This window comes from Petaurus breviceps, unplaced genomic scaffold (genome assembly GCF_028583685.1).
Source record: "Petaurus breviceps papuanus isolate PSGF00001 unplaced genomic scaffold, PetGlider_PUasm1.0 490, whole genome shotgun sequence".
Classification (NCBI taxonomy): Eukaryota; Metazoa; Chordata; class Mammalia; order Diprotodontia; family Petauridae; genus Petaurus; species Petaurus breviceps.
In genome coordinates this window covers 18,233,697-18,239,696 of record NW_027186352.1, presented here as the reverse complement: position 1 = coordinate 18,239,696, position 6,000 = coordinate 18,233,697, and the positions used below count along the sequence as shown (strand labels likewise).

Genomic DNA, 6,000 nt, shown 5'->3' with positions numbered 1-6,000 from the left:
ATCTATCTATCTATCTATCTATCTATCTATCTATCTATCTATCTATCATCTTTCTTTCTATATATTCCAAGTCCTTTATCCCTCAGTGTAGAAGCTGCCAGATTCTGTGTTATCCTGATTGTGTTTCCACAATATTAAAATTGTTTCTTCCTGGTTGCTTGTAATAGTTTCTCCTTGATCTGGGAATTCTGAAATATGGCTATAATATTCCTAGGATTTTTCTTTTTGGGTTCTTTTAAAGGAAGTGTTTGATTCTTTCAATTTCTATTTTTTCCTCTGGTTCTAAACATCAGGGCAATTTTCCTTGAGAATTTCTTGAAGGATGGTTTCTAGGTTCTTTTTTGATCATGGCTTTCAGGTAGTCCAGTAATTTTTATATGATTTCTCCTGGATTGATTTTCCAAGTCAGTGGTTTTCCCAATGAGATATTTTATATTGCCTTCTATTTTTCATTTGTTTGGATCTGTTTAATAGTATCTTGTTTTCTCATAAAGTCACTAGCTTCCTTTTGCTCCAATCTAATTCTGAAGCAATGATTCTCTTTAGTGACCTTTTGAGATTCTTTTTCCATCTGGCAAATTCAGCTTTTTAAGGCATTCTTCTCCTCATTTTCTTTTTGAGCCTCTTTTGCCATTTGATTTAGTTTATTTTTAAGTTGTTTCTTTCTTCAGTGAGGTTGTTGACTCTCAATTCATAATTTTCTTGCATTGTTCTCATTTATTTTCCCAATTTTTCTTCCAATTATCTTATTTGGTTTTCAAAATCCTTCTTAAGGTCCCCTATAGCCTGTAACCAGCTCATATTTTTTCTTTGAAGCTTTTGGTGCTGGAATTCTGACTTCACTGTCTTCCTCCTGTTCTACTCTTTAATCCTTTTTGTCCCCCAAAATAGGAGTCTAATGTTGGATGTCTTTGCTTGCTTTGCTTCCCTTGTTTATTCAAATTGAGACTCAATTACTTGACTTTTGGGCTTTTTGCCACAGAAGAACTCTGCTACCAGACAGGGGAGCTTCATAGCAAATGCTGGAATTTTATCAGCTGTGGAAATATTAGTTAGGTACTTTCTCTGAAACCTCCATATGCTCTGGCAAGCTTGCCCCACACCCCAGGCCCTCCACCTGTAGCAGCAAGCACCCCAAGCGTCCTCAGGGTTTGCAGCTACCACAGGTTCTTGGATCTGCTTTGTTAAAGGAAAGCAACTCAAAATGGGTTAACAAGCTTACTTTAATCAGTCAGACATATATCGTTTACCTTGTTCAGGAGAAAAGGTCAGAACCCTGAACCTCAAAGTATACAGGCATAATTATCAAGACAGAAACATCAAGTAGACAGATTTCCAAACTGTCCAACCATTACATCCATACCCAGTCAACATCTGGGTTTCCACATTCTGGGTTTTTCAAAGCCGGGGGACTCTCAACAACGGCTTCCCAGAATTCAGATCAAATCACAGAACACTTCTCAAAGTGAGTCCCAAAACAAAGCTACACATCAGTGCTTATATAGCCTTCTCCTGGCTCAGAGAATGTAACAACCTTTTTGACCCACTGGCCAATCAAAAAGTATCTTCTGAAAAACAAGCCTCCCTCCCCAGGCTTCTGGTGCACTTTAGCCTAGGGGCAGGAAAGATCTTTAAAATTTACATTCGCATTACACCACCCTAGACTGCAATCCAGATCTAAGCAGGTTAAAGCAAGAGGGATTGCTCTTCAGACTGGTCACTTGGTCCCCCTACAGTCTGCAGGCCAGGATCTGAAGCTGCCACGTGGCAGTGGCTGTGCCACCTCCCTCAGTGGCTTCTCACCCCAGGGGCAAAAGCCGACACACTCCCAAATACGAGATCCCAAAGTCTACACTGCACTTACCTCTCACTTTGTCCTTAGCATCTATGGGTTGATAATTTTGAAAACCACCACAGTTGCTGGTAATCTGAAGTCCCTCCAGCCGGTGGTTGTTCAGGCCTGCCCTGGGGCTAAAACCTCTGGTCACCTTGGGGCTAAAGTTAGTTCCCAGAGCACTGCTCTGGCCGATTCCTGCTAGCCTGCAGGGTTGTCCTCAGCAGGAGATTTGCTTCTCTGTGTCATTTTGTGGGTTCTGTAGCTCCAAAGTTTCTTCAGAGTCACCTTTTACATGAATCAGAGGAGGTGAGAGCTGGAGCCCCATAGAAGTCCTGTTTCTACTCTACCCTTGGAATAGTCTTAAAGTGTAGCAGACATCTCATTAAGGGCAGAGATACTGTCATGTTTTCCTTTGTCTCTTGCCCAGGTCCTAATAAAATTATTTGGTCATAATTCTTTTAAATATGAAAAGGGCCTTTATTTTCCCAGGTCACAGGAAGTTACTCCAACAATACTACATAATAGACAATTCTTAGGGAATGACTAGTTTGGAAAAAAATAAAAAAAAATTGTTTCCTATGCAAGGTCATACAGTTAGGTCATATCAAATGTTGAATTGGAACTCAGGTACTTCAGATTCTATCCCAAAAATTCTATTGGGAAGTGGACTCACACAATAAGTGTGTGTTGGCTTGCAAGTAGTTTTAAAATATACCCACATGTCATCACATTATGCCAGCTGTTTATTCTAATTAATTTTGTGTCCTATTAAGTATCAGCCTTTCCACTGTAGCAATTAGTTTAGAGGACAGATCTGAGGACAATACTAACATTTACTATGACAGTTTGCTTTTATTATTTGAAGAATAATTTTCCTTGTAGTGTAGAGAAGCTATTAGGTAATAGATATTAGCCAACATTAAATGAAAATAGACCTTTAGATGACACCCCAGAAAATGTAAGTAGTTATCTCATGACACTAAATTTTGAATATGCAAATGCCAAAAAAGTAGTAAAGGGACATCTACTGTCAGTCATTTGTAAAATGGAGTGATTTGGTAGAAATTATTTAGATTTTCATAGGACATTGCCACTTGATTTGTTGATTTCAAAGCATATTTTGTTCAACTTCCTGAGGAATCTTTATTACAAACAAACTTTCAGAACAAAACATAATTTCCTCCATGCCATCAGTCATCAGGTTTTTTTTCCCCCTTCGTCTCCTGTTTTAAGTGCATGAGTGCCTAAGCTTTCATTCAGTCAGATGTTGACTTCATGTTCTGTATACTTTCTAACTATATAAACTTATTACAAATCATTCTTGTCCTAAATCATTTTGTCATGTTCACTGTGCAATCAGATTACACACAAAGCTTAAAAAGAGGGAGAAGTTTGTTGTTATTATGTACTTGTCAAACCTGATCAAATATATTTCCATATCCAAAAGGAAGAGAAAAAGAGGATTGTGCACAAATCCACAAATCTATTACCTAGGTTAAAAAATAAGACAGTTATCATCTTAATTTCTGAGTCATCCTGCTTATATGTGCCTCCCTGTAAACCTCCTTTTATTATCTTGTATATATTTTAAAATAACTTTTCTACAAGAACCATATTTTATTTCCCACCATATCACTGTTTCTAAAACTCTTCTTCCTTTCCAATTACATCATTCCCTAAAAGAGGAATAAAAACTCTCCCTTCTAAAAAATAAACATAGTCAATCAAAACAAATCTCTACAAGGCCACGTCTGAAAATATGTACCTCACTCTGACTTTCAAATTATATTCTCAACTGAGTAACATACTTTATCATCGGTGCCCTTGAGAAGTGGCCTTGAGAATTGATCAGAGATATTGAGTATGTCACAGTTGTTTTATACACAAGGTCGTAGCTAATGTATAAATTGTTCTCTTGTTCCCTTTGTTACTTCATTTATCATCAGGTATTTATCAAATGAAATCAAACTTTTAAAAATTAAAATGCTTCTTATGCATCAGTCACTATGCTCGTTTCTGGGGATACTAATGAAATAAATAATCTCTGTCCTCAAGGAGCTTACATTATATGAAGAGAGACAGTATGAATAAATAGAAATATATTTAGAAAAACTACGAAAGAAATTTAAAGTAATTGATGGGAGCAATTTACTATTGCACAAATGGGGCTAGAATCATTCTCAGTCTAAAAGTTGATGCTTGTGCAGGGCCTTAGAATAAAAGAGGGGAAAAAGAGGTAGAAAGTAATAGAGCAATTCAATGAATTGGAGTATTGTAAGTAGATTGAAAGGTCTTGAATAGAAGAATATGATGTTGTTGTCCATTACTATCTCCCACATTGTCTGGCATGGGGTCTTTCATAGATGTCTTTGTAATGTGGACAACACGTAGTTCATAGTTTTGCACATGGTCAAAGCTGAAGAAGAAAATAGCCCAATTTATTAGACATTACTTCTCTGAAGTCAAATATTAGATGAAATTGAGAAATTTAAGTACTTGGAGGATTATTTCTTCTATTAGCAAAACATTAACTTATGTAATTATAAGCAACATTTGGGATTTTATCCTTCTTTGGTTGAATTGGTACAATTCATTCTTAAGACTTTCTCAGTAACTTGGAGGAATATTGTGGTCACTTGAATGACAACAGCTGATGGTATCCCTACTTTCTTTTTTCATTACTATGATTACTTTCTGTGGTTTCCTTCCTTCCTATATTTACTATATATATATATATATATATATTCATGTAGATGTATGTATTATATTTAATGAATATATATGTATGTATAATTTACTTTGAAATTTCAGAAAATGTATTTTGTATAAGACCATTGTGTCCTTTGGCTGATTATAAAAGAGAAATAGAGTCAGGAAGTTTATAAGTCCTCACATCATGCACATAGAAGGAACCTATTACCCTGCCAGGAGATTTCCTAGAAGATACAGACCCCAGAGTGTGGACCACAGAGTGGGTCCACACTCTTAAAATTATGGTTCATGAGTGCCAACTGATTGTTTTGCCTTGTAGTAGCAAACCAAAATACAGAGAAAGTTTAATGAAAAGGCTTTAACTGAAATGACTTCTTAAGAAAATTTGTAATGAGATATCTCCTCCAAACATTCACATGGAATACACTCCCCTACTTATCCACCCAGCAACTGAAGTGAGATTGAACATATATAGAGACAAGTAGTACAGAGAGGCATATCCATATATGAGGAGAGGTACATATGTCTAATCTTACCGAGAGGGAAAGCATAGCAAAGTAGAATGCATTTGCTGGACTGAGGCTGACTCAGACCAGTTCCTGGTAGTTTAAATCTGACGTTGGAATAAAATTATCGGTCACACTCAAGGGCCATTCAACAGTTTATTTTATACATGTTTATAAGTATATTCCACAAGGGTATTCAGGGAGGAAACCAAAGTGATTTACCTAAGCAGAGCTTCGCCACTATTGTTAATGCTATTGGTCCATGGACAACAATGTGTCAGATAGTTGGAGCTCCTTTTGGCCTTTACTACTCAGAGACCAGGATAACAATATGAGCTAGACACATTGGCCAGTTAAGTTTCAAAAACTGTCAGAGAAAATAAGATGAACCTGTGTTGCATTGGCCCTTAAGAAAAAGTAGCCCTGATCATAAGGCAGGATATGTGGAAATACTGTTCCTCTAACAACAGAATGTTCCTGAATCAAAGGGGATGGGTTTATACCCCACATCTTTACCTTACTACATGTGTGTCCTGGTAGAAATCAATTAACTTCTTTGAATATCAGTTTTCTCATATGTAAGATGAGGGGGTTGGGATAAATTAGTTGAGACATCCCTTCCAAATTTAAATGTATGATCCTATAACATAAATCTGTGACATAGGTTTCAATACTTGATCTTAAATGAGGTAGCTGTGAGACTTTGGAAAAACAACTTCCTCTTGTGCCTTCATTTTCTCACCTCAAAAATGAGGAAGGTTGGACAAGGCCTCTGATATCCCATCTTATTAGGACTCTTTGATCCTTAGTACTGTATTTTAGGATTGACACTTCCTTTGGCAGCTTGAAATAGTGCAACCTGGGGAGAGGAAGTCTTTCAAATTTGACTTTTAGTAGTTTTATTACTATAGCTCTTATAGACCATTATGAGTGGTCACTTGACAG

At 36.7% G+C, this 6,000-nt stretch overlaps 1 protein-coding gene across 1 annotated transcript in view; it reads left to right on the top strand.

Annotated features, from left to right (window-relative positions):
- LOC138172037 (protocadherin-15-like) overlaps positions 1 to 6,000 on the top strand; it is a 2,287,527-nt gene that overhangs the window by 289,129 nt on the left and 1,992,398 nt on the right. The window lies entirely within an intron of this gene.